Here is an 11,015-nt window from a genome sequence, read left to right on the forward strand (position 1 = left end):
ACATTTAGAGATAAACAAAGAAATACAAGAGGGTTCATGAAAAACTATAAACAATGACTGACAAACATCCAATGCGCAAAACAGGACAATCATTTCAATAATAAACAGAAAAATAAATAAATAATACTGACAACATGAGTTGTAGAATCCTTGAAAGTGCGTCTGTAGGTTGTGGAATCAGTTCAGTGATGGGGTGAGTGAAGTTACCACTTTGGTTCAGAAGTCTGATGGTTGAGGGGTAATAATTCTTCCTGAACCTGGTGGTGTGGGACCTGAGGCTCCTGCACCTTCTGCCCGATGGTAGTAGCCAGAAGAGAGCATGATCTGGGTGATTAAGTCCTTGATAATAGATGCTGCTTTCTTGTGGCAATGTTCCAGTGGTGGGGAGGGCTTTTGCATGTGATGGACTTACAAAGATTTACATCCTCAAATAATCTTCTGAGTCCATTTGGGTCATAAGCATAACTTCAATCATATTGTTATGCATTCTGCCTTCTGAATTTTAAATGGTTCGGTAAAGGTTCAAATTAAACTCCAATAACAAGCACATTGAACTGGATGCAATTTACAAACATATGCATCTGCTGGATCAGGGCCGAGGAACCAATTCTCACAATGACCGATAAGCAGGGATATTGGCCGGTGGAGATCACTCAGCTATTTGGTTGGCCGGGACTCAGCAGAGACTAACGGCCAGCACGACAGCCAACCAATCAGAACAAGGCAGACCAATATAAACACGAGCACTTGGTGGAAACAACACTCATGATGTCACCGTGATTGGTGTCAAAACGTTTGTGACCTAACCCCGAGGCTCGGCGAACAACCCTACAAACAAGCAGCCAACCCGAGCTACCGATCTTCTCTTTTGGTTCAAATTAAAGCCTGTTTACTCACATTCTCTAAGAGCACAACTGTACCGTAGCATCTTTGTCAACTTTCTTCAAACTGACAGACTAACTTTATTTCTCTTTTCACAGATACTGCCTGACTTAGAGTCATATTTACACTATTCTTAAATTAATCCTTTTAAAAAAAAATTCTCCCTGCATCTTTTCTGGATAGTAACTGTACGTGTTGTGTGTGATGTTATGTACAGTACTGTGTTTTGTATCTTGGCCCCAGAGGAATACTGTTTCTTTTAGCTATTATGGTGAACTACATATACCTGTCTGGACACGCCCCCTGCTGATTGCTCCTGTGGCTCCTCCCATGGACCCCGGTATAAAGGTGATCAAGGCCTGAGCCCAGCCTCTCAGTCTCCAGGATGTAGTATGGTGGTCAACCACTGCTTGTTTATTCTTCCAGTCAATAAAAGACGATATCTCGCCTTTACGTCTCAGAGTGATTTATCGATGGTGCATCAGCTGTATACACTGTTGAGCTGGTAGGGCCCACTCCGTGCTGAAGCTCTAAATAAATAAATAAGCTCCCCTCAGATTCCACCACTCACCTCCCCATAAGGGGCACTTACAGCAGTTGGTTAACCTATCAAGCTGACATCTTTGGGTATGGAAACACTCGGAGGGAACTCTTGTGGAAACTGGGAGAAATTGCAAACTCAAAGCATTGAACCCGAGAGGCACTGACTCTACAAGTCTCCTCTTGTGACGTTTTCACCACTCCCTGTCGTTATTTCAGATCTCCAGCATTTCTAGCTTTCTGATGTTCAGACATCTGAACAACTGGATAGAGGTGTACAAAATTATTCATAAGCACAGATTAAGTGGACAGCCAGAGACTTTTTCCCAGGGAGGAAGTGGCTAGTATGAGGAATTAAGTTTTTTTGCACAGAGAATGGTGAGTGCTTGCGTGGAACACCTTGCCCAGGATGGTGGTAGAGGTAAATACATTCAGGCCATTTAAGAAACTCTTTAGTAGGCACGTGGATGGTGGAAAAAAGGATTAAACAGGAGGGAATGATTAGACAGGTCATGGAGTAGGTTATAGAATTGGCACAATGTCATCGGCCGATATGCTTGCACTGTGCTGTAGTGTTCTATGTTCTAACCACTTCTTTGCTCTTCACACCATTAGAGCTTGAGTGTGTAGTTAATTCAGGAAGCCCATGTGTGAAAGACTTCCTCTGTGAAGCGCTGGTTTGGTTGTTACACTGTGTCCAGTGCATTTCACTGACCAGCGGCAACACAATCTTCCAGCTCTTCCCCACTCTGCAGTGGCTGCACCAAGTTTCAACACATCCCTCCGCACGCTCACCTACACTGGTCCATGCCAAAGGGCAGCACTTGATTGTGAACATCTTACACTCAAAGACTAAGTAGCTGCAGGCAGACCAGCCATTGAGTTTTCCAGCAACTACCTATGTCAGTAGCCCTCTAATATGTGACCACAGCCTACGACAACATTGACTCTGAAACTTCTCCAAAATAGGCACTCAAAGTCCAAAGTAGATTTATTATCAAAGTACATATATGTCACCGTTTAGAGCCCTGAGATTAATTTTCTTGTGGGCATAATCAATAAACCTATAGAATAATAATCATAACAGAATCAACAAATGATGGGCCAACTCGGATGCTCAACCAGAGTGCAGAAGACATCAAACTGGGCAAATACATAAGCTTAATAATAAAAAATTAATAAATATCAAGAACATGAGATGAAGAATCCCTGAAAGTGCCACTATGCACAACTCTGAGATTCAGTTTCTTGTGGCATACTCAACAAATCTATAGAATAATAACCATAACAGAATCAATAAAAAACTGCATCGACTGGGAGTTCAACCAGTGTGCAAAACAAAACCAATTGCAAATACAAAAAGAAAGAAATGATAAATAAATAAGCAATAAATATCAAGACACGAGATGAGGAGTCCTTGAAGGTGAGTCCATATACGTTTCAATGATGGGGGGAGTGAAGCTATCACATTTAGTGCAAGATCCTGATGGTTGAGGGGTAGTAACCATTCCTGAACCTGGTGGTGTGAATCGTGAGTCTCCTGTATCAGCTTCCTGATGACAGCAGTGAGAAGAGATTCTTATACACAACAATAACAAGGTCAAGAAGACCCACCACCAGGTGTGTAGGGTTGTGATACAGGCAAACGCACAAGGATGAAGATAAGGATTGGTGATCCTCGATGGGGTGTGTCTGGGGGGTGGTGTTAGGAAGGAGTTTGTTTTGCTGTTGTTGCACCTGTCTTGCTACATGTTGGCTGCATGTTGTTCTGCTGAACATCGTGGTGCATGTTACCTTGGTGCTAGAAGCGTTGCAACATTTGCGGGCTGCCCCAAGCACATCCTCAGATTGTGCTGGTTGTTAATACAAACCATGCATTTTGCTGTATGTTTCAATATACATGTGACTAATTAATCTAATTAAGACCACAGTGTTTACGTGCTCTAAAAAATTACAGTGAACCTGCTATGTTGTAATAGGTATTGTTATTATCATCAGTCATTTATATTTCCCAACCTTGGAAGACTGCAATTATCAGTCTATCAGACACTCCCTCGTGAACCCCAGGTCACACCTAGGATTTTTGCCAGGATTTTTAATTCACACCCTGAAAGGAAACTGATGCAGAGTTTGGAAGAACAAGAATGTGTTGAAGCTGTAAGCATTGGGGAGGCACTTGACAATCAATTTTTGATTCCAATTTCGATCCATTTATTGATCACATGTACAGCAAAACATACAGTGAAATCTATCTTTTGCGTTAACAACCAACACAACCTAGGGGTGCTCTGGGAACAGCCTACAAGTGTTGCCACACATTCCACCGCCAACATAATATGTCCTGAATGCTCAACACAACAACAGCAACAAACCAAAACAACAACAAAACAGTTCCATTCCTCCCTCCTACCCTCCCACACACATACCCAGACAGTTCACCAACTCCAGGGCAGGCCAGCTCTAGTCTCCAGTAAACTCACAGACTTACAGAATCAGGTTTATTATCACCGGCATGTGACATGAAATTTGTTAACCAAGCAGCAGCAGTTCAATGCAATACTTAAAATAGAAGTAAAATAATAATAATGATGTTAATAAATAAATAAATCTTATTCCGTATACTTTATACAGTGTAAATATATTGAATTGATTAAAAATCATATAAAATACAGAAATACTATATATTTTTTATAAAGCAAAGTAGTGTCCAAGGGTTCAATGTCTACTTAGGAATCGGATGGCAGAGGGGAAGAAGTTGTTCCTGAATCACTGAGTGTGTGCCTTCAGGCTTCTGTACCTCCTACCTGATGGCAGCAGTGAGAAAAGGGCATGCCCTGGGTAATGGACATCCTTAATAATGGCCGCTGGCTTTCTGAGACACCGCTCCCTGAAGATGTCCTGGGTACTTTGTAGGCTAGTACCCAAGATGGAGCCGACTAAATTTACAACCTTCTGCAGCTTCTCTTGGTCCTGTGTAGTAGCCCCCCACCCCCATACCAGACAGTGATGCAGCCTGTCAGAATGCTCTCCACGGTATATCTATAGAAGTTTTCGAGTGTATCTGTTGACATACCAAATTTCCTCAAACTCCTAATGAAGTATAGCTGTTGTCTTCCCTTCTTTATAACTGCATCAACCAGGTTAGATCCAGGAACTTGAAGCTGCTCACTCTCTCCACTTCTGATCCCTCTATGAGGATTGGTATGTGTTCCTTCATCTTACCCTTCCTGAAGTCCACAATCAGCTCTTTCATCTTACTGACGTTGAGTGCCAGTTTGTTGCTGCAACACCACTCCACAAGTTGGCATATCTCACTCCTGTACACCCTCTTGTCACCACCTGAGATTCCACCAACAATGGTTGTATCAGCAAATTTATAGATGGTATTTGAGCTATGCCTAGCCACACAGTCATGTATATATAGAGAGTAGAGCAGTGGGCTAAGCACACACTCCTGAGCTGCACCAGTGTTGATCGTCAGCGAGGAGGAGATGTTATCACCAATCCACACCAATTGTGGTCTTCTGGTTAGGAAGTTGAGCATCCATTTGCAGAGGGAGGTACAGAGGCCCAGGTTCTGCAACTTCTCAATCAGGATTGTGGAAATGATGGTGTTAAATGCTGAGCGGTAGTCGATGAACAGCATCCTGACATAGATGTCTGTATTGTCCAGGAGGTCTAAAGCCTCGTGGAGAGCCATTGAGATTGCATCTGCCGTTGACCTATTGTGGCGAGAGGCAAATTGGAATGGGTCCAGGTCCTTGCTGAGACAGGAGTTTAGTCTAGTCATAACCAACCTCTCAAAGCATTTCATCATTGTAGATGTGAGTGCTACCGGGCGATAGTCATTAAAGCAGTTCACATTATTCTTCTTAGGCACTGATATAATTGTTGCCTTTTTGAAGCAAGTGGAAACTTCTGCCCATAGCAGTGGGAGGTTGAAAATGTCCTTGAATACCCCTGCTAGTTGGCTGGCACAGGTTTTTAGAGCCTTACCAGGTACTCCATCTGGACCTTCTGCCTCACATTCACTCTCTTTAAAGAGCCTAACATTGGCCTCTGAGGTGGAGATCACAGGGTCACCAGGTGCAGCAGGGATCGTCCCAGCTGTAGTTATATTCTCCCTTTCAAAGCAGGCATAGAAGGCATTGAGTTCATCTGGTAGTGAAGCGTCGCTGCCATTCATGCTATTGGGTTTCACTTTGTAGGAAGTAATGTTTGCAGACCCTGCCAGAGTTGCCGTACATCTAATGTTGCCTCCAACGTCGTTCAATAATTTCACCCTTGAAATAGCCTTCTGCAAATCATTCTTGGTTTTCTAATGCAGACCTGGATTGCCAGACTTGAATGCCACAGATCTAGCCTTCAGCAGATGATGTACCTCCTGGTTCATCCATGGCTTTTGGTTTGGGAATGTACAGTAAGTCTTTGTGGGCACCCACTCATCCACACAGATTTTAATAAAGTCGGTAACAACTGCCGCATATTCATCCAGGTTCGAAGATGAATCCCTGAATACAGTCCAGTCCACCGATTCAAAGCAGTCCTATAGATGCTCCTGTGCTTCCCTTGTCCATACCTTCTTGGTCCTCACTACTGATGCTGAAGTCCTCAATCTCTGCCTATACTCAGGGAGTAGAAGTACAGCCAGGTGATCAGACTTCCCGAAGTGAGGGCGTGGAATAGCACAGTAGGCATTCTTGATGGCGCAATGGTCAAGTGTGTTGTTTCCTCTGGTATTGCAAGTGATCTGTGGATCCGTTGATGGCAGTTGCTTCGTGATTTTTTCAAACTGGCCAGGTTAAAATCTCCCAAAACAATGGTGAAGGCGTTAGGATGCACTGTTTCGTGCATGTTGATCCCATTGCTCAAATCATCTAAAGCCTGACTGATAGTGGCCTGAGGTGGAATGGATACTGCTACCAAAATGGACTTTTGACTTTAACGGTGGACTTACAGACCTAGGGCTTTGGCCATTGGAACTCCACCTCCAGACCTGCATATGACTGACTTCTGATATCTTCAGAATCGACCCCAGGACCCGCTGGTAACAATGAATGAGGACACGGAACACCAGGCCTCAAACTCCATACTCGCCAATTACAGGATCTTGAATGTTAGGACTCGAACTCGGGTCTGGCCAGCTTGCCAACTTTGGGGTCACTGGCCTCCTACCCGGATGAAACACTGATCCTGGAAATTGCCAACTTCCTGCTGATCTGGGGGGGGGTCAACCAGTCCTTGTCCCCCACTTCCTCTTCGACAACTGACCACAGAGGTCCTTCAACACACATCCATGTCGTTGGCCTTTGGACGCAAAGAGTGAAGTAGAAGTCTAGGCTCTGGCTTGACCTCTAACTCCCCCACATCCCTGTCCCTAAACCTTAACCTGACCCCTCACTCCTCCCTCTGCTCCTGGAAACGAGGAGAACGTACAAACTCCTTACAATCAGTGGAGGGAAATTCAACCCCAATCGGCGATTGATGGCGCTGTAAAGTGATTCGCTAACTGATATGCCATCATGCCACTCCCTTGTGTTTTAAAGTGGACTCTTGACCTCACAATTTACCTCGTTATTATCTTATTATTTATCTGCACTGAACTCTCTGTAGCTGTTACACTGCATTCTACATTCCGTTATTATTTTACCTTATATAAGGTAACATGGTAGTGCAGTGGTTAGCACAATGCTTTACAGCACCAGTGATCACCAATAGGAGTTCAATTCCTGCCACTGTCTGTAAGGAGTTTGTACGTTCTCCCTGTGATGACTTGGGTTTCCTGTGGGTTCTCTGATTTCCTTCCACATTCCAAAGACTTATGTGGGAGAGTTATTGAGCTGTGTGGGCATGCCGTGTTAGCGCTAGAGGCTTGTAGGCAGCCCCCAGGACAAAATCCTTGTAATACACACTCCTTGGACTCGTTGACGCTAATACCTTTCACTATATATTTTGATGTACAAGTGACAAATAAAATTAATCTTTAATCTCTTTATCTTCTACCTTGATGCACTACGCAATGATTTGATCTGTAAGAACAATATGCAAGACAAGCTTTTCACTGTACATGTGATAATAATAAACCAATTCCAAGTAACTTGGATCGCTGTACAAAATATGATTCATCTTCAAGCTATTCGCTGCTGTGCGATCACAGTCATAACACAGGAGACCCTTTGACATATCATGCCTGTGCTGACCGAAAGGTATTTATCTATACCAATTCCATATATACTAGCATCTGATCCATACATAGCCTTCTATGCCTGGGTGATTAAAGTGCTTGTCTAAACATCCTTTAAATACTGTGAGAGTGCCTTCCTGCACGACCCAATCATGCCTTTCGGATTCCAAACATCACCGAGCTATGTAGTGCAGATTCAGACCCTTTAGCCCAATTAGTCTGCACAGGGTGGTGGGGTAGAGATACATCTCTACCAAAGGAGGAACAAGGAACTCCTTCCCTCTACTAGTCTGCATGTCACCCCTGGGCATGGAGTAATACCTGCTTAGCTTCCCCCCCCCCACCCCACCCCACCGATCAGGGTCACGTGAAACCATGGAAGCAGGTGGTGGGTGGTCGTATGAGCTGATGTATGTCTCAAGCCCTGGTTACGTGACCAGAGACGCTGGGCAGACAATCTTTGAAGAGTGTTGATAATAGCTGGGTTCACCCGTCTTGTAAAGACACTGCCTAGAAGGCGGCAATGGCAAACCACTTGTGTAGAAAGATTTGCCAAGAAAAATCATGGTCATAAACCATAATCTTCCACCCATGTCATATGACATGACACACAGTGATGATGGTGATGATCTTCAATCACTCATCACTGTGATCCTGCAGTAATCTCTTGGCTTATTTTCATCAACACTCCAAGATTTTAACACTCACCTACACACTAGAGTCACTTGATCACAGACAATTTACCCACCAACTGGTGCATCTTTGAGATCTGAGTGGAAACTGGAACACCCAGAGAAATATACATTGTCACAGAGAGAATGTGTAAACTCCACACAGGAGCACTCGAAGTTGGAATAGCATCCTAGTAATTGGTCTTAACAATATCAATGAAGATTGAAAGCAAAGACCTTTATTTGTGCTTAATTTGGACCCAATGAAAAGTTTTTGACCTGAAACTTTAATTTGTATTACATTTTACTCTCTTTGCCTCATCTTAAGATTTCAGCACTTACTGAACATGACAGAGCCTGCAGATGCTGGAAATCTGGAGGAACACGCACACACAAAATGCTGGAGGAACTCAGCAGGTCAGGCAGCATCCAGGGAGAGAAATAAACTGTTGATGTCCCAACGATTTGCAAACAAATTACAAGGGCAAATATTATGATGGCCTTCATTATGGGAGGGTTACCCTACAGGTGTGAAGAAATGCTAATGCTTTGTGTATAGCATTAATAGGAACACCACCATAGATGCTGCTGACCTGCTGAGCTCCTCCAGTATCTTATGTGTTCACCATTTGCTGTTGTTCTCTGAAATTTGGACCATGTCCTAACCTGTACACAAAATATTAATGCAGCTATAAAGAAGGCAAGACTGTGGCTATAATTCATTCGGAGTTTGAAGAGATTTGGTTTGTCAACTAAGATACTCGAATATCTCTACACGTGTACTGAAGATCATTCTGACTGGCTGCGTTACCTCCTGGTATGGCTGGTATGGGGGGGGGGGGTGGACCTACTCCACAGGATCGAAGCAAGTTGCAGGAATTGTAAAACTAGTCAGCTCCATCATGGGTACTACCCTCCATAATATCTAAGACATCCTCAAGGTGTAGGACCTTCAGAAGGTGGAGTCCATCATTAAGGACCTCCATACCTCCAGCACCCAGGGCATGCTCTCTTTACACTGTTACCGTCGGGAAGGAGGTACAGAAGCCTGAAGGCACACATTCAGTGATTCAGGAACAGCTTCTTCCCCTCTGCCATTCGATTTCTAAATGGACAATGAACCTATGAACACTACCTCACTACTTTTCTTTCTGTTATTTTTTGCACTACTGATTTTAACTATTTAATAGACATATATACTTACTGTACTGCATTTTTTGCTCCATAATTATTTATCATGTATTTCATTGTACTGCTGCAATATAGATAACAAATTTCATGACGGATGCTGGTGATATTAAACCTGATTCTGATTCTACTTTTGTATTATCTTGTGAAGGAATTCATAACTGTCACTCCCTCCAGAAGCAGAGTACACTGAATACTTGTTAGTTCAGGAGAAGTATTAAATGGGACACCGGGGAAAATCCCTTTGCTCTTCGACAGATTCGTCTATGGGATCTGAGGAGGTAAAGGACCATAGAGACTGTCGCTCAGTGTCAGACTACCATTGCATTTAACTTTCAGGAGTGGGACTTAAATCACAATTATCTGACTCAGACATAAGGTTGTTACACACTAACTGACCAATTAGTATGTATTTTTTTGCCCAGGTATTATGATGAAGGAGGTTAACATTAATAAGATGAGTGCCCAACATAACTAAATATTGTCCTATCTCCAAAGATAATCTATAAAACCAGAGGACACTGACTCAGAATGGAAGAATGCTCTTTTAGAACAGAGGCAAGTAGGAACTTCTTTAGCCAATGGATGGCAAATCTGTGGAATTCATTGCAACAGACAGCTGAGAAGACCAAGTCATTGGGTATATTTAAAGTGGAGGTTGATAGGTTCTTGATTAGAAAGGGTGTCAAAGTTTATGGAGAGAAGGCAGGAGAATGGGGTTGAGAGGGAAAATAAATCAGCCATGATGGAATGGTGGAGCAGGCTTAATGGGCTAAATGGCCTAATTCTGCTCCTATGTCTTATGGTCTTAAACAGATCTAAAATCTGTATGTTAGCTTGTGAACAGCTACAGTAGCTCTTTCCCCACACACATAACAGAACAATGGACGAGTTTGATCTTGTGATGAAATACCTTTCTGTCTCTCCCTCTCCTGGAGGAGGAAAATATTGGATACAATATGAATCCTGTGTGTCTGATTCTGAATTCCCAGCTGTCTCAGGTCAGCCTCCGTCAAATGCAGCAAATCCTGGTGAGGAAACAAAGAATGGGTTGTGTTAAAGGACAGCAGAAAATTGGTTTATATATTAAAAACAGGTGATTATCTGCATCATACTGCTATATAGTTTGTGTACATCTCTTGAAAGTGTGATTGGAATACTGTGAGTAAAATATTGCAGTCAGCATATGGTGTCTATCACACCACATATAATCAATTGTGACTGGTACAGGTCCTCCCAAGTCTATGAATTGGTTCAAGAACACTTATTACCCCTCAACCATCAGGCTCTTGAACCAAAGAGGATAACTACACTCATCTATTGAGAAGTTCCCACAACCAATAATCTCACTTAAGGACTCTGTCTTGTTATTTCATGCTCTCGTTATTTATTGTTATTTATGTTTGCATTTGCACAGTTTGTTGTCTTCTATGCTCTTGCATCAATCCTGTTTACAGTTACTCTATAGATTTGCTGAGTATACCTGCAAGAAAAAGAATCTCAATGCGGGGACACAAATGCACTCTGATAATAAGTTTTACTTTGTTCTT

General features: G+C 42.9%; 1 protein-coding gene across 2 annotated transcripts in view; it reads right to left on the minus strand.

Annotated features, from left to right (window-relative positions):
• The window catches only part of bcar3 (BCAR3 adaptor protein, NSP family member), a 111,810-nt gene extending 101,319 nt beyond the window's left edge, over positions 1-10,491 (minus strand). The window contains exon 1 of one of the 2 annotated variants that reach the window (XM_059983926.1): positions 10,379-10,491. The gene's annotated coding sequence lies outside the window, so the exon portion shown is untranslated. The remainder of the gene's footprint in view (positions 1-10,378) is intronic. The other variant, XM_059983925.1, reaches the window with a different exon arrangement.
• Positions 10,492-11,015: the final 524 nt, after the last annotated feature.

Source organism: Hypanus sabinus, chromosome 11 (assembly GCF_030144855.1).
Source record: "Hypanus sabinus isolate sHypSab1 chromosome 11, sHypSab1.hap1, whole genome shotgun sequence".
Taxonomy (NCBI): Eukaryota; Metazoa; Chordata; class Chondrichthyes; order Myliobatiformes; family Dasyatidae; genus Hypanus; species Hypanus sabinus.